The 26104-nt window shown below is 38.5% G+C and overlaps 1 protein-coding gene across 6 annotated transcripts in view; it reads left to right on the top strand.

Annotated features, from left to right (window-relative positions):
• The window catches only part of FRMD4A (FERM domain containing 4A), a 558898-nt gene that overhangs the window by 352952 nt on the left and 179842 nt on the right, over positions 1-26104 (top strand). The window lies entirely within an intron of this gene.

The following is a 26104-nucleotide window of genomic DNA, read 5'->3' on the forward strand; positions in this document are numbered from 1 at the left end:
ATGGTTGGTTTTATGCAGAGCTGCACCAGATTTTGTACTCTCTAGCTTTATTAAATCAACCCCAATGTTTAGGGTAGATGGTACATGACATAGAAACATCAACATAAATGGCAGGACCCAAGGTATCTCAGGAGAGCCTTGTCCAAAGTATCACACTGCTTCTGCTGGCTTGCCATCTTTCCATAATGCATCCTAGTGCCATCTAATTCCCCCGTGATGCACATGCACCCAGGCATCCACATGATGTAAAAGAAAACATTATTCATCAGACCAGGCCACCTTTTTCCAGTGCTCCATGGTCCATATTTCTAATGCTCACAGGCCCATTGTAGACACACTTGGCTGTAGACATGGGTCAGCATGGGAACCCTGACTGGTCTGCTGCTATGCAGCCCCATACGTAACAAACTGCGATGCCCATTCTTTCTGTTTTTAACACAGCAACTTCAGGAACAACACGTTTACTTTCTGCCTAATACTGTACAGACTTTCAGATGCCGTAGTAACGAGTTAATCAACGTCATTCACTTCTCTGCTAGCACAGTACAGACAGGGTTGGCAAACTTCCTCAAAAACAAAGATAACTAAGTAGGATTTTTCAGTGTTGGAAAAATTACATCTGAAAAGGTAAGCAGGTAAATATTGTGGTATCCTGCATTCACCTGATCAGAGTGTATTCCTGGTGAATTAAAAGCATTTTTCCAGTGTTTTTCAGGTGCTTAAAAAGCATTTTTGTAAGAGTTTTTGCATGTGTATTAAGTTTTAGGTGCTTGAATCTGCTCCAGTATAGGGTGACTGAATGTACATGTGTGAACAGGGAAATTTAGAAAGAATGGGATTCTACTTCTTGAGGATAGTCAGGTGTAGTGAAATAAGCTGAAAATGCTCACGTGTGATTGGGGTCTTATACAGTAGTTATGCTATGTGAATGGGAACATATAACATATATAAAGTAGGCATTATTATTCATTTGACTGCAAAATTGGAAAACACTATACTATATACTGTATGTTGTACATATTCTCACCTTTCTAAATATATATTTTGTAATATTCTCATCTTTTCATACTGGATTTAGTGTTAACTTGAAATGTTCATGAGCTAGCTGGGGAAGGCTAATCTCCAAGGCAGGGAAGTGGTAAGGCAGGTAGCACTGCAAGGCAAGATGTGGTGGAACAATGTAGGAATTTTCCTGATAAACTTTATTTACCAGTAAGTATAACATGCAGTTCTCATCTACCTCTACCGGTAATTACCATTGTTGTACCAGCATCTCTGAACAGACATTAATATGACTTTAAAGTGTGAGCATTGGTTGTTTTTGAATGTCTCTTTATCAGATTTTAACAGTTAATTTGCCAAGAAACCAGCCTCTCCCAGTCCCCAGCATCTTGAGAAACCAGAGATACACATTTGCTATATCAAAAAGCTATAGCCAGGGAGAAATGAACTATAAATATAGCTAAAAATCTTCACTGATGTGAGGTTTTGTTAAAGATCTATTATCCACACATCTGGTATTGTGAAGTTTTTGCTCTTAATGAAAAGGTTTGGGAATTCTTAGGAAAGCTTTGCTGTTGTGAAATTAGGAATAACATGTGTTGAGTTATATGCTTTCTCTTCCAATAGCCGGATGTGCTGTTATGGGAGCTCAGAGGCAGTAATGGTCATCAATGGGGGGGCTGGGGCTAAAGAACTCATAGAAAGAACTTGGGTTCTTTGTGATTCCATTATAAATGAAACCACAGTCATTTAATTAACCTGCACTTTTTAGATTTCTTTTTGAAAGATGCTTAGTTTTGCAAATTAGTTTGTTACCATGCTGTTTCATAATCAGAGCGTGTATATTAGCATGTAGCTTTTTAAGACATATTTCATATTCTATGATATAGAAACCTTGGGAACTTGCCCCTAGCTGAGCTAAAAAATATATATATAGCAATTAAATAAAGTGACCAAGTGTTCCCCATTATAACTAGTCATTCAATTTATTTTCAGTTGCATAAGTAAAAAAAACTATCTTATCTGCACATCCATTTTTACAATCTAGCTCATCAGGTTCAAAACCACAGGTACATCAAATCTTGTAGGTTTTATGTTTTAAATTTTAAACTAGTTTTAAATAAAACATTTTGAATGATAACAGCTAGGGCCTCAGAACCGTGAATATGCAAACAGAATCCCTTATGTTCATCATCATCAGAAGTTTGGTTCAAGAGGTGAGTTTATAAATGGATGCTCCTTCTCAAGCTACACCAGTCTGGCTCTGAGGGACACCCTCGGCGAGAACAAGTAAGTTGCTGTCAGTGTCCTAAGAACCATTGGAACCCTTGCTGTCCCAACAGTACACAAAGTTAAAAAGAAGCAACCACCAGAAAAAAAATTATCTACCTTCACCCGCTTTAATAAGACATTAAAATAATTCCAATTAACTTCTTGTCTTCTTTGTTCTGCTATAATTTTTCCGTTCACTGAAAAAGTATTTAGGGTTGCATTTTGGTAGTTTTCCTATTTGTTCCTCAGCCAAAATGAATCATTCTCTTATTATTATAGATATTAATATAGAGCTGTCAATTTAAACAGTACTTTACATATACAGTATATTGTACATTCGTATCAATCCCAGCCCTCAAGGAGCTTACAATTTAAGGTCCCTAACTCACATTCATACACATACTAGGGCCAATATAGCCAGAAGCCAATTAACCTACCAGCATGTCTTTGGAGTGTGGGAGGAAACCCACTCAGGAACAGGGAGGATATGCAAACTCCAGGCAGGTAGAATCATGGTTGGGATTGGTAGAATCATAGATGGAACTGATGACCCTAGTGCTGCTAGGCGGAAGTGCTAACCACTTACCCACTGTGCTGCCCTATAGAGGTTCAGTGAGATTCCCACACTCCTGTTCCTATGGTCTCAGTAGTTAACAGATTTATGCTTTTATTCATTTATTACCAAATATTATTTTAGGTATCATAATGTTTCTTAAAGAATTAATTGGGTTTAACCAATGACAGAATTTAAATTGGAGACGTTTCTGACATCCACTGTGGGCAGCACAGTGGCCTAGTGGTAAATACTTCTGACTTTCAGCACTGGAGTCACTGGTTGGTATTCATGCTGGAACTTTTTTGCATATTCTGCACTTCCTTGTGTGGATTTTCTCCCACACTCCAAAGATGTGCTGGTTGATTAATTGGCTCCTGACCAAACTAGCCCTAGTATGTGAATGCATCTGAGATAGGGACCTTACATTGTAAGCTTGATGGCAGGGATGGATATGAATGTACACTAATTGTTGGAACTATATAAATAGCAAAAATAAATAAACCCACAGTAAAAATGTGTAGGAGTTTTGATGCTCCAAATTGAAATCTACATTTTTTTTTTTGATGGAGCAGAGGTGAATATGCGTGAAATAAAGAAGATATAAGACTCTTATGGATTATTGCACTCTTTGCTTAAAGGGTGTTTTTTTTGCAGGTAAAAAAATGAGCATTTATTATTTTTTGTTGCAGGAGCCTGTAAAGCATTGCACCAGCGATCAGCAGATCGCTGATGCCATGCAGGTCTCCTGCAGACCTGTCAGTATATTTGCATGCCCTTAATGGATGTACAAGCAAGCAGATATACTGATAGGAAGAATCAATGAACTATCACACTTTTAGTTTTCTCATTCACAGAGAACTGGTGGTGAAGCCCCGCATGGCCAAATTTCTTTAAACTTTTTACAACTAGTGGAAGCAGAAGATCTCCCGCTAGCTGTCAAAGTAGGAGAGTGGGGAGGAGCGGGAGCATGTCCATGCATAACATGTTACACCATGAATATGGGTGTAACATGTAACATGTTATGAAAGGTGAACTTGTCCTTTAAAACAAAAGTGAGTTCAATTAAAATTAATATTGAACCAGAACAAACAAGAACATATGTGCTGTGTCATTGCAAATCCCTTCAAAAGTACCAATTTAACAGGTATCAGTAAGTTGGCCATAAATTTCACCAACTTCCTACAGCAGATTTTTGGGGCACTGGTGGTGCTGAGGAAGCAATAGGCTTTGACATTGATGCGGAGGAGGCAATTTTGGAATGTATTTTTCTTGAAGTGCCCATACAATGTAGAAGAGCAGCCAGCTGTAATTAACAAAGTAGAAAACCTGTGTGATAGTGGACCTCTTGCTATGGGTATACAATCCCGTAAGTCTAGTATGTTGGTATCTTTCATGGAATTTTTGTTTTGGACCTTTGTTTGTTATAAAAAGTTTCAAATAAACTAAACATCTGGCAAAGCGGATCTAATCTACTGGACTGGTTGAAAGTTAAGGATATCACGATTAAAACTTAAAAATATAGGATAAAGTATCATTCCAGTTTCTATTTCCAACATCTGTCAGACACTTAAATATGTGAGGACAGTGAGTGATAATGTAACTCTGAACTTTGACACATATGACCACATGGTCAAAAAACAACCCATGTATCAAATTATCAGAAATTAATAGAACTTGAAGTTATACAGTTGTGACCAAAATTATTCAACCCCCAATGCTGTAAAGGGGTTTAGGGACTATAGTGTACATTTGGAATTGTATTCAGAATCAAATCCTACAAGGACGTTGTAACTACCCAAATGCAACTAAAATGACATCAATTGTTTATGTAATACAGTAGTAAATGGTTCTTATGTGGTTTCTTCATTGCCACAATTATTCAACCCCTTAAAGACTACCACTCTGAAGAACAGAGGTTCATACAGGTGCTTTCCATCAGGTATTGAAAACACCTGTGGATGTCACCGAGCAGCAATCAAGCATAATAAGCACCAATTAGGCAGCTTTAAAATGACTGTGATACTCAGCTCCTTCTAGACATTTACTGGTGTGGTTACAAACATGGTGAAGGCAAGAGAATGGTCCAGGAAGACAAGAGAAGAGGTGATTTCTCTTCACAGGAAGGGCAATGGCTATAAGAAGATTGCAAAGATGTTAAACATACCAAGAGACACCTTAGGAAGCATCATTCGCAAATTCAAGGCAAAGGGCACTGTTGAAACGCTACCTGGTCGTGGCAGAAAGAAGATGCTGACTTCGACTGCTGTGCGCTACCTGAAGCGTAGAGTGGAGAGAAGTCCCCGTGTGACTGCTGAGGAACTGAGAAAAGATTTGTCAGATGTGGGTACAGAAGTTTCAGCCCAGACAATAAGACGCACACTGCGTAATGAAGGCCTCCGTGCCAGAACTCCCAGGCGTACCCCCTTGCTGTCTCCAAAGAATAAGAAGAGTATGCCAAAAGCCATGTGGACAAACCACAAAAGTTGTGGGATAGTGTTCTGTGGACTGATGAAACAAAATTAGAACTGTTTGGGCCCATGGATCAACGCTATGTTTGGAGGAGGAAGAACAAGGCCTTTGATGAAAAGAACACCTTGCCTACTGTGAAGCATGGTGGAGGGTCAATCATGCTTTGGGGCTGTTTTGCTTCTGCAGGTACAGGGAAGCTTCAGCGTGTGCAAGGTACCATGAATTCTCTTCAGTACCAGGAGATATTGGATGGAAACGTGATGCAGTCCGTCACACACCTGAGGCTTGGGAGACGTTGGACCTTTCAACAGGACAATGATCCCAAGCATACCTCCAAGTCCACTAGAGCATGGTTGCAGAGGAAAGGCTGGAACATTTTGGAGTGGCCATCGCAGTCACCAGACTTAAATCCGATTGAGAACCTCTGGTGGGACTTAAAGAAAGCAGTTGCAGTGCGCAAGCCTAAGAATGTGACTGAACTGGAGGCCTTTGCCCATGAAGAATGGGCGAAGATACCCGTAGATCGCTGCAAGACACTTGTGTCAAGCTATGCTTCACGTTTAAAAGCTGTTATAACTGTAAAAGGATGCTGTACTAAGTACTAAGATTGAATGTCACTTGGGGGTTGAATAAAACTGATAATGCTGTGAGCACAGAAAAGACATTTGTGGTTATTTCATTATAACTGTTATGTTATATTTGTCTGACCTACAAGTGCCTCTTTAATGTAAATGTAAGCAAGATGACTGAATGATCAAAAGCAATGTCAAACTGGCCAAAACACTCAATTTCAGTGGGGGTTGAATAATTTTGGTCACAACTGTAGATCTGTGTAGTTCCCAAAAGTAAAATTTAACATGTGAAATATAAAAATTCAAATTCCAGAAATGTTTTTTTTTTTTCACAATATAACACTAGCCTAAATTTCAAGGAAACAAATATTCCATCCCTACTAACTCCCAGCCTGCGGATCAAGCACAGATCAGTCTTCATTTTATGCACCGTTGACAGTGATTGGATTCAACATACTTGTTCTATTTGTACCATGCTATTAAACAAAGGTGAGCATTTTATGTAATAGTGGAAAGCCATAGTCCATTCAGCAAAAAAAACAAAAGAAGATAATTATTGTGCTCTACCTTGTAAAGTGGGATCTAGTGTCTGTAGAATAATTTAGATGGGTGCATGATGCAGTAACCTGTACAATTCTATTGCAAAGCTCAAATAAAGGAAAGTATTCAGAACCACTGATTTAAAACTGTTTTAATCAAGATATATGGTGGGCTCAGCTAGACATCAGTGTAATCCTATTGGATAAATAAGATCCCATTTTTGTAAATTAGCTTCTTAATCTCTTTGCATGGTGGGCAGACCTGTAGATTGCTTTTATACACAAATCCCTTTAAAACAGGTAGAAATAAGCTGGATTGAAAGGTCGTGCCAGGACATGGGGGAAGTCACGCCTGACTGTCAAAGGCAATCAGGGAATCTGACAAAGCAGAGGAAACTTTCAAGCAATGTTTTATGGCAATAACATGACTTTATACAACAGGATACAGTGATTACTGCTACTATATTTCATTTTAATGAGAGAATGCCAATAAAAGCAAAACACAAGAAAAATCAGGAAACAAATCACTACTTTGAATAGACTGATTAGCAGCATCCTGGACTGCCATGGGTAAATCCGGGAAGCTAAGTTCTCAGTGAGATACAATATTGGCTGAAAATACCAAGACATACTAGAGATGTTATATCTGACTGCCATGTTTCATTATTGTCATTTTATAATGCTAAATGCCTACATTTGCAGTTTTTTTGGTATTTACATAAAACACAGCATCTGTCCAAAAGCAGATCTAAAGTTAAATCTAAGCAGTTGTGAAAATAATGTCTGCATTTTACAACTTTTCCTTTCCTGCATAAGGCTGAACTTTGAGATCCCTCCAGTCATGCGGCCAGTTGTGGACCTAGCTTTCATTACTGAAATCCAGATGGAGCTAGCCAATCTATCCTTAAATAAATGTTAATATATGACAGAGCTACCTAAGGAGGTACTGACCTACATATGTTCTGCAGGAAATTTATCATTCCTAACAGATGCAATTTCAAGGATTATTTGTGTAATTGGACACTAGGTCATGATTTCTACTCTTAGGTAAAGGTCCCTTTTGAAGAGCAAAGGCTGGCATTCAGAGATAATGAGGTTGACTTAATAAAAGCAAATACACCAGTTACTTTGGAAATGAAATTGCACTTAGTCAATGTTGTGTAACGTTTTTGCAAAGAATATTTATTTTTTATTACAGGTACTAGAAAAGTCAGTGCTTTACATATATATTGTTCATTAACATCAGTCCCTAACCGTCAAGGGGCATACAATCTAAAGTCCCTAACCTACATTCATACATACACATACTAGGGCCAATTTAGACAGGATCCAATTAACCTACCAGCATTTCTTTGGAGTGTGGGAGGAAACCAGAGTACCCGGAGGAAACCCACACAAGCACAGGGAGAACATGCAAACTCCAGGCAGGTGGTGACATGGTTAGGATTTGAACCAACAACCCTAGTACTGCCAGGTGAAGGTGCTAGCCATTTAGCCACTGTGCTGCCAATCATACCAAATCATTTTTGCTTGCACATGATTGAAAGAGGGAAGTTAACAGAAAGTCACCTCATTCACTAAGCTCTGGGGAAAATTTGCTTGCAGAGTGCAACTGTTCATTTGCAAACTGAACAGCTGATGTGCCTTCACTCAACCAACCCCAATGTAACAAAATCTATTAAAATGTGGATGCAGTAAGGTGTAGTTATATTATTATGTCCTGTTGGAGCAAAAGTCTATATAAACAGCAGTAGAGAGAGTCTCCTACAGTGTCTTCCTCCCCATTTGTCAGTGGAGCTTCAGAAAAACAAACTTCAAAGAAGATACCTGTATAGGCTTTCTCATAACTAAGTGGGACATTAGACTGTGTGGCCTTTTGGTTCCTTCCTGCCCTGTCCCTAGGGGGTTTTCTCTCCGGGAGAGCCCCCTGACCAAGTACTGGGTGTCTGGCTTCGGCTGGACACAAGGAACGATGGTCCACCAGGCCTTTTGGCCAGGAGGACCAAATGGGAACCGTGTCCCTGTCAGGAGCTTCGTGCCCCGGGGGATCAGGATAGTGGTCCAGCCCCTTTAGGGGTAGGACAAAGCACACCCCTAAGTGCACTTTTTCATGTGGTGTTTTACACTTGCACTTTTTTTGTGATTCACTTACGGGTTTTTCGTTATAGTTGCACGTTTGCGGACTTTAAAAAAAAAAATTAGACTGTTGTACTGCTCTGAGGTTCTTTGGTTTGATTGTAATCTCTGTAAGTACTTCACTGAGCAGACGCATACAGCTTTTTTTTATAGCTTTTGTTGTTGTTATATCATTGATGGCACCTTAAAAATCCCGTTATCTCCCCTGAATTTGAGGAGGTTCTCCTTCTTCCCCCCTTTTCCTTTTTCATGTAATTGTTTAACCTCTTGGTGCCGGCCGAACTCAAATGTGCAGCCTCTTGGCATCTGGGCCTAGACGCTGAGTGGCCACACATTTGCGTTCTATTGGAAAAAAACATATGCGCTGAGAGTGCGCACCCTGCATGCTCCCAGCACACATGTTCGGTGCTCACTGAAAGGTCCCAATCTTCTCTTTCGATCGGAACCTTTCCCGATCACGTGACCATCGTGACAGCGAATCATGTTGGTCACATGACCCTAAAACTCCGCCCCGCCTCCAAGCTTCTGAAACCCTTAAAGGGCTGGGAGGCGCTGGTGCCAAGGGGTTAAAATTGGGATGTGGTGCCGTAGAGCTCCTCTTTGAACTTTATTCTAACCTCCCACAGTGTTTACAGTTTACAGTGTTTATTGGTCATTCTTTAGGTTTTACACGCATAAAACCCCTCTGATCATGATGTTCTCTTTCTTCTACCAGCAGCATATTTTGATAATTCAGAATTTGATCTGTGTGCAACATTTGAAACTTTCAATTGTTTTATGCTGAAGGGCAAAAAAAAAATTACTGTCATTTTCTAAGCAACATATCGTAAAGTATCTTGTGTAGGGGGAACTCTTAATTTACTACAGTACTACAGGCAAACCTTTTTTTTTTTTCATTTTGGATAGAGCATTGGAGGTTTATAAATCTTGTCAGATTTATTTTCACCACCTGTTTTCCATTGCAGAGATTAACCTTCACTTCCTGTCCCATAGCCAAATAGGAAGTAAGAGGAAATCTCTGCAAATTAAGGGAATTTCTTGGGGACCCCCAGGTCACTAGAACTATTGTCCCCATTGGAATATTTCCCCTCTATTTTCTGGGGACAACCCAAAATTTGGGATTTTGTTTTACTTTTACTTTCAATGATATTGGTAAACAGGACACATAGAGAGGATGAATCTCCTTAACAGGAATTGAGACAACAATAAAAATTGACAGGTGTTCTAATCCTTCTCACTCTATCCAAAACTGAAAAAGAAAAAGTTTTGCCTTTAGTTTTACTTTAATGGTAAAGGAGTAAAATAGGTTTGGTTAATCACACTCTGATATTTATTTTCTGACCAATTATAACAGCATCAGTGAATAGCAAAACTTCGCGAATGCACTATTGTGGGCTTTAGTGCATATGAGCCAAATTGAATATCATCTTTTCATAAATACAACATATGTGGCCATAAAGAAAGTTGGGGAAATAGTTTTATTTTGGTTGTGGACTTGAAAAAAGTGCTACATTTTCTTTTACTTCAATACACATTTAAACCTGTTTTTATCCATAACATATAGACATACAGAAAACATATATATAATATATAGAAAACATCATTCACATGGTTCATTGCCAAGACCAAGAAAACGATCATGGTTGAATAAAAGAAAAATACTGCCAGGATCTAGTATGCTTTTTTCTCTGAAATCAGCATGTGCACTTTTGAACATGTGCCATGTTTTATTGCACTGTCAGGCATCTTTAATAGCTTTAGACAAGAGGATACTGGGTTGTAATTCCCTGGAGTTGGCAGCCTTACAGTAAGAGATTCGTGGCAAAAGCTTTTTATCTTATGTTAAAATAACCATTGATTTTTTCTTTATTTATTGTGTCTAGGTCAGTATCAAATTAGCCAAATGCTATGGTATAATGTTTTGTCAGCTTTCTAGGCTTGCTGAGCTTTTGACAAAGTACTCGGATTTTCTAACGTTGAATCATTGCAAACCAAGGTTATTTGTCTATTCTACTACAGGTTTTGTTTAGCATGCACAACACTGACAGTCATTTTCTTTTAATGGATAGCATAGGCTATCCAAGTATTACAAAAGAAGATTTTGGGATTTTTTCATTGAGAAAATGCTTCTAGACATCTATGCAAATCAGAATAAGCATGTATGATAAATATACTTCCTGGTTAAATTTTGTAGGTGATTGTGTTGATTCTTATTCATTGTCCAATGGGTGGGATGATTCTGTCCAGAATTGCTCAAAACAAATCAACTTTTTATTGAGAGCAATAAAGACAGCCGTGATTATTTTTAGATGTTTCCTTATCGATCTAACAAGCACAGTCTAAATGACAGCTTTAAATATTTTTCAAGTAGCAGAAAGCACCTCGTTGGTGATTATTTAATTATGTTACATGATAGAAACTTCTCATATGCTTCAAAAATATGCATTTAAGCAGATGGTACCCTTTGAAAAACAAATATATCTCCCCAGAATTATATCTGGTTTGTTAGCAGCAGACTAACACAGAGTTTAAAGGTACATTAATCCACATGAACTCTGGAAGATTTTACCCCTTTCATGACCAGGCCATTTTTTACTATTCGACACTGGCGATTGTGTGGTCATGCAACACTGTGCCCACATGAAATTTATGTATTTTTTTTCCACATAAATACACCTTTCTTTTGGTGGTATTTGATCACTACTGGATTTTTACAAAAGGTAAATATATTATGCACTGCAAGTGCAATGAAAGTGCAGTTGCTTTATATCCGAAGGTTAGCTCTGAAATGAGGTGAAGCTCTGCTGATTTCTTTCATCCAATCATGTGCAAACAAAATAGCTGTTTTTTTATTTTCTTTGCATGTTCCCCTCAGATCTAGAGCAACTGCACTTTCAGTGCACTTGGAGTGCATGCGCAATGCACAGCCTATTTGCCTTTCGTAAATCAACCCCCAATATGATAACATGATAAATACCATAGACAGATAATTCCTCCATGTCATTTCAAAGATGGATTCATGATTCAGGCAGCTGTAAAGCTAAACCAAGAAATAGGGGTGTCGGGCAGTGCATTGTGGCTATAGATCTCAACTGTCCCTTATTTGGAGGGACTGTCCCTCTATTGAAACTCAATCCCTTTGTCGTTTGGCAAGTCTGATATGTACTCTATAACTACCAAAAGTGTTACTTTTTTTTTAACCACCATATTACTGCATTTGTTATTTAGGGAAGCCAATATAAAGGAAAAACAGATGTCAAAAAAGCACTTGTGTGGTTTAGGCCTGGTTCACACTAGTTCAATTTCAGGTACGACCTGAGTCACACAGCATTGCATGACAATGGAAATCCAATTATTCTCTATGGTGCCCATTCACATCAATGCAGCACATCACGGTGTGTTTGTGGAAAAATGTCCTATGCTAATTTGGTGCGATGCAGCTGCGATTTTGGCTTCACAAACTTCAATTCAAACACACCAAAATGCATGTGCATGCATTTTTGATGAATTAAAGAAAAGAAAATACTGCCCATGGCCCACATACCTCTTAAAGTCCCTAAGAAAGAACTGACCAGGTGGAAGATAACCAGAAATAATAATTAAAAAAAGTCACAGAGCTCAAAAAAGAGGGGTTATAGGCGTTACCGCCATAAGCATCAATAATAACAGCAATTTGATTGAAAAAAGTCTCTGAATAAAGTCCAACACAACACCGTGCGTTAAATCTTCTATGTCTCTATCCATAAATTTCGTAACAGTGCCACCACGATTCCCCACCACTGTGAGAAGTGCACACGCACTGAAACTCCAGTGACCTCTGTTTTACTACCTGTCAAAAAACACTGGATAATTGTCATCTACTTTACTTCCTACATAATTTATTTACAGTGCTTATAGTGTAGTATTTTATTTTTATAAAAGGTATAAAAAGGTAAAAACATTTGCACTCATGTGAACTTGTGCTCAAGATCAGCTAAGAGGTAAACAGCCTATTGTGAACCACAATCCCCCTCGGGATCAGCATGCGTTCCACGCAGAGATGAAGTGGTTAGTTGCTAGAATGCTAATGGGTTCCGGCTCCTTAATAACCAGCATCTTTGTACTGAGAATTCTCCTTCCACTACATAAAAATACAGCAGCATGAAAATTGCATCAAAATGCACTGGTGTTGCTCCACAAAATGGCACTGAAAATTGGATCAAGTCGCAGCTGCACTAGTGTGAACCCCATCGTAGCCAATCACTTGCTGCATATTTGATCTTTGTGATCTGTGTAACCAGGGCTGTGGCAGAGACGTGTCATTTGCCTACATACAGTGTGCTAAAATGTGTCCCTCTTTATCATTTCAGAAAGTTGGGAGCAAGGTGTGACTGTGGTGAAGAGATAGGTGAAACAAAATACCTGGCTGAATGTTATTCCTATGCAGATTTTGAGAAATAGGTGGAAACATCAGATTAGCCCCCCCCCCCCCCCCCCAGGGTTAAAGGGTTGAAAAATACTATTATTTTTTTGTTAAAGATATAAGGGGAAGGTCTATTAGGGTTTCGCACCTTTCTGCTAGACACATTAATAAAATAATCTATAATATACTTTCTCAGTTTTATCAAACGATATGAAAATACAAGCAATTATATCTTCCCTATCTTATTCTCTGTATACTACAAATCTTATGTCCACCCATGTAACAGAAAAAAGGAAAGGAGTAGTGTTTGTAGACCAAATCAGAGCAGTCTTGGGTGGCAACAATGCTTTTCCACAGATACTGTACATAGCATTGTGAGTATTGTCACCCTGGGACAGAAAGTGTGTTATCTGCAAGATCACCAGTTGAAAATAAAAGGAAAAAGTCTAAACAAAAGTAATGCAGCCACCTTATTTAGGGACCGTAAAGCTGCAATATATTACATTTTTGTTTTTGAGTTAGTTGTGATGTAGATGTTTAGATGTATAAAATATTTGTTTTTCAATGTTTAGATGTTTAAAATAGTCTGTATTAAAGTTGAATTCCAGGATAAGGCTCCATGCACACTGGGCTTTTGAATAAAGCTGGTAACGTTAGTTTTTCAGCATTTTTTAGCATTTGTGAATTAACGTTTTGCGGTAATTTTTGTGTTTGCGTTTTTTCGCTTTTTTTTTTTTACCAAGGAAAAAAAAATATTTTTGCTAAAAAAAAGTCTAAAAACACCGGTTTGCTGTGTTTTACCATCTTTTACCGAGTTTTGCCATGTTTTCTTTGTTAGAGCGTTTTTACTGCTAAAAAACTCCTCTAGAAACCCACTAATTCTGGGAGGTTTTCCCAGCCAAAAGCGTCCCTGCCAAAAAACGCTGATTACAGTCTATGTGTGCATGGACACATAGGATAACATGCTGGGGAGTTTACTGTCTGTAGAAAAAAGTGCCAAAAGCCAAAAACAGCAGCTGTAAAAACATCCAGTGTACATGAGAACTAAAGCTAACTAATCCGACCAACAACTATTTTGACTAACCTGTGGGGGGGAGAGGAGTGATCAATAATGGCTGGCAATGCCTAGGAGCAGTGACATCACCCTTAGGCTTACTATGGCCCACCCGCTGTCAGCGCTCCTTCCTCTCCCCTGCAGCCGCCGCTGGCTGACACTGGAGAGCTGAACGGGACCAGAGCAGCCTGAAAATAGGTAAGTATATATATACTTGCACAGATTAGTCAGAATAAGTGTTCAGAGGGAATATGGAGCCTTTTTAAGATTTTTTAGCTTTATCTTGAAATTCTATTGTAAATTTCTCAATTGTATCAAAGCTAGTGTTTACCGAATATCCCCAATTTAGGTCACTGAAATTATCTCTTGAGCTGCATAGTTATCAAACATAGTCTGCTGTTGTGTAACAATCAACTATGTTTTTTATTATTTAAAATTTCTTACATTTACTTTTTTCTGTGTCATGTATTATGCTAAAACTCATATTTGTTATGATAAATAGAAGTACCCCTGGGTTATAACTACCTTTGGTGGTTTATTTTATGCTTTTAGATTTTGATGGGATGAGCCTATGATGTTTCCTCCATCCTCTAATGTTTGCACTTATTATGCACTCAACCCATGTGGTGATCATCTGTATGCACAGAAATGATTACCATCCTGAGGACTGCAGAGCTTGTTAACCTAGCCAATCCAAACCAAGATGTTGCTTACCCACAAAAAAAAAAAAATCTAGGACTGATTAAACAAGTTTGTAGCGTGTTATGCATCTCTCCACAGACTTCTTCTTAACAGTTAACAGACAAGTGATTTGCATGTTTGGAATTAAAAGAAAAAGATCGTCAAAAATGCAGACAAGCAATTATTTTTCCGCAACATCTGTTTCCTTTTGCACATGTCTAATTGCATGCTGTTTGAAGGCTGCCATAGAGAAATTTTGCCGAGTCTGGTTTATGCAGTGTAAGCTGCGATCAATAGGATGGAGAAATTGTAAGGCTGGTGCCTCGCCATTGATTACAGTTACTGCAGAATATTCTATTTTAGGTGGTTTTGAATCTGAGAGCCAGAGAGCGTCATTAACTGTAAATGTCACTGTGTTTCTGGTGTCAAGACACATTAACACTGCAGTTGTGAGTATAATAGAGCTAGAAGACAGAGAGCTGCCATCAAACTTTTTTTTTTATCTGTAAGAGTTTTTTAACCATAATCTTAGTTTAGATTTTAACTTTGGCATAATACAAAGGTTTAAACATAATGAGGATGAAAGAAATTAGGAGGAACTGTATTGTTTGACATTTTAACTGGAGTTCTATTATCTCTACTTGTTATTAAATAGAAATACTCTAATTTTCAGAACATTTGTTCACAGAAAACCAGCTGTGGAGAATTCTAAAAAAAAATAGGGAAAATAAGGTATTGAATCCAATTTCTATATTCAGTATGTGACTTGAGTTTATGGTGGCTAACTAGGCTACTCCAGTACATGTCTATAATTCACTCTTTCAGGCTAGGTTCACACTAATGCGGTGCAGTATATTGCATCTGATTTGCACAGGAACCACACTGCATTCCTGTGCAAATTGCATGCGATTTGTGTGCGGTGCGATTGGAGCCATACATTTTGTATGACTCAAATCGCACCGTGCCCGCACCAAAAAGACGCAGGACAATTTTTGGGTCCACATTAGAATCGGATCGTGTCGGTATTCACACTTATGTGATCCAATTCTGCACATCGCACCGCGTTTTGCAGACCGATTTCGGGGTGTTGTTAACTTAAAATACGCACCTGCATTGGTTCGCATGAACGGGGTGTGATCTGATGTGGTGCGGAATTTGCACAGAAAACGCTGCAAATTCCGCACCGCATCAGTGTGAACCCAGCCTCAATGCAGTTAGATACCTGTTCCAAGCTGTGTGTATAAATCAGTCAGTGGGTCTGGTAATGCTGCCCTGAAACCACTGAAAATGTGCTTATATCACAAAGCCTATCTTTGATTTGATCGTGTTGCAGAGTGCTCAGAGAAAGAATGCTGCTGGATCCATGGGTCATTCAGTTTATGGCAGATACTGGCTAGTTAAAGTGTATTTAAACTGAAAAGAAAAAAATAATATTGTAGTTTTCCAGTCCTTAGATGGGGTGGCTGCCTAAGTATTCTTTTTTGAAGCTTTCTCCCATTTATTCTCAAATAGTAATCCTGCGCATAACATATTTTCTGTCTGGGTGGATTCACCCACACTCCTACACTCTGTCTGTGCAGAGAACCGTGATTGTTACCCAGGTTGGACATTAGTAGTATGTCAGAAGGTAGATTACAACACTTCTTATTTGACAAGGAAACTATTTCTGGCTAGGCCAACAGGTATTATCTGTACTTGCTTAAAATGTTCTTAGGTTGAAAAAAAATTCAAACAAATGCAACCACCAAACCAAGGGACTGGAAAGCTGCACTGTATTACATTTTTGTTCTTGTGTTTGGTTTTATGTTAACTTCCACTTAGGCTGGGTTCACACTTGGAATAAGGAGGAAAAAAGAGCCTATAAGTGCAATATGTAACAGTATTTATTGGGAAACAATGTAAAAGCACTCACATTGTAGTAAAATTAGGAAGGCTCAAGTGAATAGAATGATAGCAGATTCCTCGCTGCACTGGCCACGTTTGCACTACTGGAGACTATGGATGTCACAGAAAAGTTGGCTGGCATGTGATATCTCTGAAGATGGCATCTGGAGTACACCTTGGAGTGCAACGTCAGCGTGATGACATATGGGAGACCAGCATGCAATGCGACACGTTTCGCAGCATATGCTAAACCACTGAGGGCGGAAGCGCACTCCCTTCTCAAGCTGAAAACGGTGGCTGTAGCCACATGTATATATATAGAAGGGCACCAATTGCAATAAGGGCAATTAAAAGACAATTAGAAAAGCAATTAAAAATGGCAATTATAATTGGCGGTTTTACATAATGCATCATGGATTAAGGGTGCACAGAATATAAAGTGAAAAATAAATAGAAAAATAATTGATAAATTAAATGGAAAAAAATGGAAGAAATAATGGAGAAAATAAATGGAAAAATTATGAAAGATAATGAAAAATGATAAATAAATAAAAAAAAAATAAAAATAAATAAAAATTATTGAAAAATTATTAAAAAAAATAAATGAATAAATAAAAATATAATAAAATAAAAATGTAAAAAATTAAATAATATAAAATTGAAATGAAATAATAATGAAATAATAAATAAAAATGAAATATTAAAAAAAATAAAAAATATACTGAAAAATACATAAGAGAATAAAATAAAAAGATATAAATTAAGTAATAAGAAATTGAAAATAGTAAGAAAACCTAAAATATAAAAAAAAAAAATGACTGATAAATTCATACCGTTACATATTGCACTTAGAGGCGCTTTTTTCCTCCTTATTTCTACACAGAGCTTGCTGCAGCTAGAAGAGCTTGCCCTAGTGCTATATGGACTCTTTTATGACATTTAAGACATTGGACTTTTTAATATTGTGCCCCTTGCTAATAGGATTTGGGGATCTGTATGCGCTGATTTTCTCTGCTTTGAGTGGTTTTGTGTTTTTGTAGGTTCACACTTGAGTGGGTTTGCTGCCCCGCACTTGTTTGGACGCGGAAGCTTATTCATTTAAATTGGCTGTTGTGCCTGCGTTTCCTGCAAAAAAAGTACCTGCACCAATTTAAAAATGCAGCTGCAGGGAAATTACATAGTACTTTTGCACAATGTGATTTCCCTATGTTCCCATACCCACAAACGCACTCCGGGTTGAGATGCATGGGGGTGCCATTAAGAATGAATGGCAGCCCTGCATGTCTCTACAGAGCAGCACATTTGGCTATGGGTGGTTGTAGGTGCAGGAACAGCTGTGATTCCCATCTCCACCCACTTAAGAGTGAACCTTGCCTTACACCTGTAATGATCCCAGTGGTAGGACTGCTGCACTTTGGTTGCCACCTTTTTCTATTTTTTAAATACCCTTGGTCATTGGCAACAGAACCAGGAGCTAAAGAGATTTTGCTGTTAAAGTATGAAAAAAAAACACTTTTGGGTGGACTAGCCACTTGATCTAGTTGGGGGGAGGTAGCTGAATAGGACCAATACTCAGATTGAAAGTACAGCTATTTGACTAGTAAAATGTATTTCTTTAGTTACAGTGAATGCAAAAGCTTTTAGGTTTAAATTCATATAGGTATATAGTAAAAACTAAGTGCACCACAGATACTTATATGACAATCTGACAGATGATGCTGAAGATAAACCCTTGAAGACTCGACACTAGGGATAATGCTTGGGTTCAGTTTTGCTTGGTTTCGGTTTTGCAAATCTTGCTTGAAGTTTGTGAACTTTACGGAGAACCCTGTTAAAGCTATGGGGGGAATGAATCTTATTACTCAATTCTGGCCATTTGTAGGGCTAATGAGCAAGCCAGTGTCAAACAAAAGGAATTAGAAGCTAGGCACTGCCACAGGAGACACATATCAGTGCCAAAATATTAAAATAAATAAATAACAGCATCTCTCTTTACAGAGAATTGTCAGCTCTCCCTAACAGGCACAACACATTGACAATATGGCTGTGAGCCCACACTCCTAAAGAAAGGAAACCAGATTATCCATTCCCTAATATTATTGGTTCTTGTGAGTCAGGTGACCATGGGCAAAGGCTATGCATTGATGCATTGTATCATAGGCTAATCTTTATCTCTTGCTGCAAACCTGCAAACTTCTTGATTCCTGAGGGTTTGCCACAAATCCAAACCCCATGCTTGCCATAGAAATCATCCTACATCAGTCTTTATACGTTAAACTGCTAGAATCTGACTTGTGACTATTGTAATGGGTTTTTGTATTAAGTTATGAGTCTTATAATATGAAACGTGATTGTCTGGGACCAAAAAGGTTTGTGAATTTTAGTGTTTTTCAGAAATAAATAACGTAAGCGCTTGAGTTTTTGGGTCTAATTGGTAGGGAAGGTGGGGAGGTAAGAAGTGTGTGAGATCATGAGTGGGTTGGAGGGGGGTTAATGGGGATGCAAAACTGGAATGTGAAGAGGACACTATCTGGTGTACAGCTTTCCTGTCTGAGATAGGTCTTTATATTGAATGTATAGAAAAACCCACAAAATTGGTCTCGGGGAACACTGCTAGAGCCAACACCCTAATCAGGGGAGATGCAGGTCTGTATATTGGCTGCAAAGGATTGGTGCGCAAGTGGGATTCAGGGAAGTAGATAAGAATGTATTCCAGTAAAGCTACGTCCTTCAAAAAATTAATCAGGTGTGGGAGGACTTGTCATTTATAGGTTTTCCCATGTGTGGTTTGATGGTGCAGAAGGAAGAAGGCTGTGTTGGTTAATATCACAAAGCCTGGGAATTTTGGGGAGATGCACCAAACCCCTTCCCAGAGTGATTTGAGGGTATTGCAAGTCCAAAAGATATGTAGAAAATCTCTAGTGGATATTTCACATCCCCAGCATGTGTCCAGGGTTGCTGGAAACGTGGTGGAATTGTGGTGGTCTGTACCATTGAATAAATATCTTAGAGCCAAATTCCTGTTTTTGTGCAAGTCAAGCTTTTGTAATAGATAATTTTTTTCTCTTTTTTTATCTTTTTGTTTAAGGGTAATTTGTAGTTGTAGGTCTTGTCCCCATGTTGTTATTTATGTATGAGTAAAGTGTTAGTAAATCAATTCCAGTGTGTCTGAAGCTGTTTTCATATTCTCTTTTGGATCTTGTGTGAGGTTGAATGAATTCACGCAGAGGTGACAGAGACTGTATACATTGGGAAAGTCGGGATGTTCCCCAGGATCACAAGAATTCTAGGCAAGAATAATTTGCCAGCTGTTCTTGCACTGGTCATTGTTATTTATGAATAAATTGGTTTGTTTGGAGGTGAACAAGCTCCTGGAAACAGGGGTCATTCATCCCTGATAGGAAGGCTGGAGAGAAGAGGGCGATGGAGAAGTGCCCCATGTCTTCTGAAAGAATTTTCTGTATATAGTCCCAAGTGGTGCTGAAGGTAGGCTGAAATTTAATTGAGGGAACATTGCTGGGGCTAGTAGCTGCCTGTTCTTCTGCCACCCATGGTTTAATGGGTGCATGACAACACACATCTATTTCTATAGTCAAGTGACAGGATTAATGATGAAAGATGTCCAGCAGCTTGATATCACCATGGTCCTTTATAGACTTAAGACAGCACGCTTGTGTCTCAGTGATTTGTGATCTCATAGAACTTGAAGAAACCTGTGTTCAAGGTTTTAATATATTTGAATGGGATGTGTATGGAAAGAGTCTCTATTAAGTACAGAATATAGGGAAGAATGGTCATGTTCAAATTAATTGACCTCCCAAATCATGAAAAAGATCCCTGTTCCAGTAAGTGAGGTCTTGTTTCATTTTGTGGAGGAAGAGGTGGAAGATTTTGTGGAGGAAGAGGGGGAAATTAACTAAATAGGTATTCTGGTGCCCAGGTATTTAGTAGAGTCTTATTGTTTGAAGGGAAATTTGGCACACAAACCTTGGAATACCCTGGATGGGACTGATAGGTTAAGGCGTCATATTTTTGATAATTAAAGGATAATTTCACCTTTAAAAAAAAAATAAATGCACATTTTTTTGCAGGTAAAAATGTGCATTTATAATATTTTGTCTAAGGAGCCTGAAGACTATTGCACCCATGATCAGCAGATCATGGGTGCAGTCTCAGGCTCCTGCAGACTCTCAGCATATCTGTCTGCCTGTACCTCGTATGGGCAGGCAGTTACCTGGGAGCAGGAAGATCAATGAACTACCAGAGCACTCACCAGTGCCCTCGCAGATCATTGAGAACTAAAAGCTGTCAGCTGCAATGGCTGATGGTACTTGTAGGCTGCACTGTTTTCAAATAGTGACAGTAGGTACAGGGAGAGGCTGCAGATGCTGAAACATGTTACATGTTTCACCATAAAAAATATGTTCCAAATGTGAAAGGCTCTATTTTGTGTGTAGATTAGGTAGAAAATAGTAGGCTTTGTAAAAATAAGCAGATCATCCACATATGCTGTGATTTTCTGAGATGCTGTTGCTGAGGTGCTGGTGAGATGATTGCTGGGCCAGAAATGTCTGGGTTCACTCTGATTGTGCATAGGACAGGCTCTAGCAAGAGAATAAAATTAAGGGGGGACAGTGGGTATCCTTATCATGTGCCATTTGATATGGTTAGGAAGGGTGTAGAGATTGCAATTGATCTTGACCTCGGAGGAAGGGTGTAAATAATCCTTGATTCAGGACATCATAATTTCTCCCATTCAAGTACGCATTAGTTTCATGAACATCCAATCCAACCAGTCAAATACCATTTTGACATGAATATCAGAAGCTTTGGGATATACGTGAACTGGGCCCTAACGATATTGTTTCTGGCTTCTCTTTTTCACCACCTCTTGGTGAACATGTGTCATAAATCTCATTGCTAGGATTTTAGTAAATAGTTTCACATCTGCATGTAGCAACAAAATCGATCATTAATAAAATGCAAAACCACACTAACCCAAACCCAACTAAAAAAAACTATATATATCCAAATAAAAACATATTTTATTAATTATCAATAGTACATGCAATGAATTAAAAACACCAAAATATATGTACAAACCAACTCATCCTTAGACAAATATAGTGAATTGGTTTAACGTGGAAGAAAAAATGTATGACATAACAGGTATTCAGGAAAAAGCCACCACTTTGCCTGTGTTCTCCCAAGCTCAAGACTACAATTTCCAAGAGTAAGTTGCAGGCTTAGTCAGATGGGCTGAATAAGTAATAAAAATAAGCAATCTATAGCATGTACTGTACCTGAACAAACCTTGCCAGTCTCAGTGGAGAAATAATGTTTATGTCTTGACAACACTGTGGTCTCAGTACAGTACGAGGGTAAACATGCCTTATGTATGGCTCCAGTGAGTTTTGAGTTTTATTTAAACAGGACCAACTAAGACTAGGCAGCCTTTAAGTCAACAAATCACTGTATATGCTCTTGTTGCTAGGCCTGGGAGACAGATAAAGCTAAGCACTTTGACTATCAGCAGTACATAATAATATATAATGTATCTTGTGTTAAATTATTACCCCGATTGTATTACCTAGTGTGTTTCTTAATAGCTCAGATTTGGCGTTCACATACAATAAACATCTGAACTTAGTAGGCTGTTTGACTAATATAGCAGTGCAACTCTGCTTTTATCTTTCTCACCTGTTTCATCATTTCACTTTCTTCCCCCTTCTTCCCTGACTGGACAATTTTTCCACCACTTGACATATCTGATTATTCACTCTTTCTTTTCTGCTAGCCGTCCTTGTCTTTACAAATCTGCTTTTATTATCCCATCATAACACCTGACACCACTTAAATACCTTTCTGATGTTATCCTTTTAACTGTTATAATTTTCCTTCTTTCCTATAATAAGCTGCTCAGAAGCTAGTTCAATGGAGGTCGATAAGAATTAGTTCCTGTTTTATATCTATTTATTTGACATATTGTTATCTCTCCAATTCCTTACTATATAAAATTCTTCTTGGAAATCATAAATGTAATTTATGAAATGTAAAATATACAGTATCTAGAGCTAAACCTTTTTTTATATTGGATAGGGTAGATGAGGGTTCAACCGCTGTCATCCTTTTAGTTTTGCAATCTGTGTTTCATTAGGGAGATTTTCCATCATTTACTGTCCTGTAGACTCAACAGGAAGCAAGAGGATATGTTTCCAATGTGAAGAAAATTTATTCTCAGACAATCATCAAAAAGACAAGTGTCCTGATTGGAGTATTTCCCCTATATTTTAGTTTTGGTGGCAACTCAAAATTTTGTATTTACTTCCCTCTGACATTGGTGATTAGGGTAATTAGAGAGAGTGAATCTCCATGACAGGGAAAAAACCTGAAAGTGGTTTCAACCATTCCATCCAAATTTAATTTTTTTTTTAAAATTGACTTTGAATTGTGAACAACATTATGTCATCTATTTCACACTGGTAAAGTGTCTCCTTTATCTGGTCAGTCTGGTGCAGAGAGATTTTGAAAAAGTGTCACTCATATATTCTAAAACCTGTACTTGAATTCGATGTGCTGTGCCACTTTTAGAACGCACATAAGACACTCTGGAAAAGTTGGTCTGCGCCAGTTTCTCTCTGCACGCCAAAAGAGATCTTAATTAACTCCACTTTCATAAGATACAAACTGTCCGCATTTAATATTGAATTTGGTGCATTGAATGCAACACAATTGATTTTGATGCATTTAATGTGATACAATGGAAAAGTGTTGCATTTAGGAATTTGACGCTGTTGGAGCCAACAGTGTTGCAGATACTGCATGAATTTGGAGCTAAGGCTTAACAAGAGGGATCAACATTAGAAAAGTGGCACAGCAGCTGTATTGAATTCTGACCAGTATGTTCAATGCAATAAAGATATGATATGTGGATCTAAGCATTTGTCAAGGAACACATAGGATTTGATTTATTAAAGATAAATAGGCTGTGCACTGCAAGTGCAGTCCAAGTGCACTGAAAGTGCAGTTGCCCTAGATCTACACCGTGTTCCAAATTATTATGCAAATTATATTTTTCTCATTTACCTAAATAATTGATGTAAATAACAGTCAGCATAATTCTCATGTTATCAACTATTAAGAGTACAATTCAAACTTTATTGAACAAACCTCCTAATGATAACAGTATTTTTTTTAAACATAAAAAACTTACAATGCTCTGTTCCAAATTATTACACACAGTAAGTTTCAAAACACTTTATAGGTTGTAAAGAACTGAAAATTGTCATTTGTTGTGTTTGCAGCATATTTACTGAAATCAAAAGCTATTTCAATCAAACTTTTAACAACATTTTAACTTTTTAAACATTTTAACAGGTCACGTTACATTGTAACATAGGACCCCTTATTTGATAGCAGCTTCACAAGTCTTGCATCCATTGAACTTGTGAGTTTTTGGACAGTTTCTGCTTGAATTTGTTTGCAAGATGACAGAATAGCCTCCCAAAGCTGCTGTTTGGATGTAAACTGCTTCCCACCCTCATAGATCTTTTTCTTGAGGATGATCCAAAGGTTCTCAATAGGATTGAGGTCAGGGGAGGATGGCGGCCACACCATGACTTTCTCTCCTTTTATCCCCATAACAGCCATTGATGCAGAGGTATTCTTTGCAGCATGAGATGGTGCATTGTCATGCATGAAGATGATTTTATTACAGAAAGCATAGTTCTTCCTTCTGTACCAGGAAAGAAAGTGGTCAGTCATAAACTCCACATACTTTGCAGAGGTCATCTTTACACCTTTGGGGCCCCTAAAGGGGCTGACCAGCTCTGTTCCCATGATTCCGGCCCAAAACATGACTCCACCACCACCTTGCTGACGTTGCAGCCTTGTTGGAACAGGGTGGCAGTCCACCAACCATCCACTAATCTATCCATCTGGACCATCCAGGGTTGCACGACACTCATCAGTGAACAGGACTGTTTGAAAATTAGTCTTCATGTATTTTGCTGCCCAATGCAGCCGTTTCTGCTTGTGAGCATTGGTTATTGGTGGCCGAACAGAAGGTTTATGCACAGTTGCAAGACTCTGGAGGACTCTACACCTTGATGTCCGTGGGACTCCAGAGGCACCAGCATCTTCAAATATCTGTTTGCTGCTATGTAATGGTATTTTAGCAGCTGCTCTCTTGATCCGATGTATGGATCTGGCAGAAATCTTCCTCAATGTGCCTTTTTCTGCACAAACCCATCTGTGCTCTGAATCAGCCACAAATCTCTTAACAGTGCGATGATCACGCTTACGTTTTCATGAAATATCTAATGTTTTCATACCTCGTCCAAGGCATTGAACTATTTCACTCTTTTCAGCAGCAGAGAGATCCTTTTTCTTCCCCTTATTGCTTGAAAATGGTGCTCTGCTTAATAATGTGGAACACCGTCCTTTAGTAGCTTTTCCTTAAATTGGGCTCGCCGGCCAATCTAATTATCACAGGTGTCCGAGATTGTTTTCAGTGATTAAAGGAGCCCTGACACACAATGACATCCATGAGTTAAACTGAAAAACAAAATATTTAATCTTTGTGACACTTAAATAGAATTTGCATAATAATTTGGAACACAGTGTAAAGGGAACTTGCAAAGAAAATAGAAAAATAGCATTTTTGCTTGCACATTATTGGATGAAAGAAATCAGCAGAGCTTCCCCTCGGATCTAAAGCAACTGCTCTTGCAGGTGCACTTTAACCTATTTACCTTTAGTAAATCAACCCCACTGACACAGAGGGGTTGATTTACTAAAGGTAGATATACTGTGCACTGCAAGTGCACCGCAAGCACAGCTTCCGAGGGGAAGCTCTGAAATGAAAAAAAAGAGATGCTAATTTCTTTCATCCAATTATGTGCAAGCAAAAATGCTGTTTTTTTATTACCTTTGCTTGTTCTCCTGAGATCTTGCACTTGCGGTGCACAGCCTATTTGCCTTTAGTAAATCAACCCCAATGATGTCTCAAAAGCTCTCTTTCTACTCACATTGCTTTATGAATTAACCTCTTGGCGCCGGTCAAATGCAAATGTGCGGCCTCCCGGCGTCTGAGCTTAGACACCGAATGGCCGCATATTTGCATTCTATTAAAAAACATATGTGCTGAGAGCGCATGCCCTGCGTGCTCCCAGCACACACATTCGTTACTAACGAAAAGGTCCCGATCTCCTCTTGCGATCAGGACCTTTACCGATCATGTGACCACCGTAACAGTGAATCATGGCGATCACATGACCCTAAAACCCTGCCCCGCCTCCTGACTTCTGAAACCCTTAAACCCGGGAGGCGCCGGCGCCAAGGGGTTAAAAAGAAAACTGCACAATTAAAGCTGAACTCCGGGCAGAACATACAAGACACAATGCACTGCTGTATTAAAAAAATATACTGTATCATTATATGCATTTTTTAACTGCAAGCAACGTAAGTACCTGAAATTAACTTGGCACCTGTCTCTTGCAATCCTCTGCCTGGCAGAGATTAGACTGGGGGAGGGAG

The sequence above is a fragment of the Staurois parvus genome, unplaced genomic scaffold, assembly GCF_062004578.1.
Source record: "Staurois parvus isolate SC_StPar_1 unplaced genomic scaffold, SC_StPar_1.0 ptg000019l, whole genome shotgun sequence".
NCBI classification, from domain to species: domain Eukaryota; kingdom Metazoa; phylum Chordata; class Amphibia; order Anura; family Ranidae; genus Staurois; species Staurois parvus.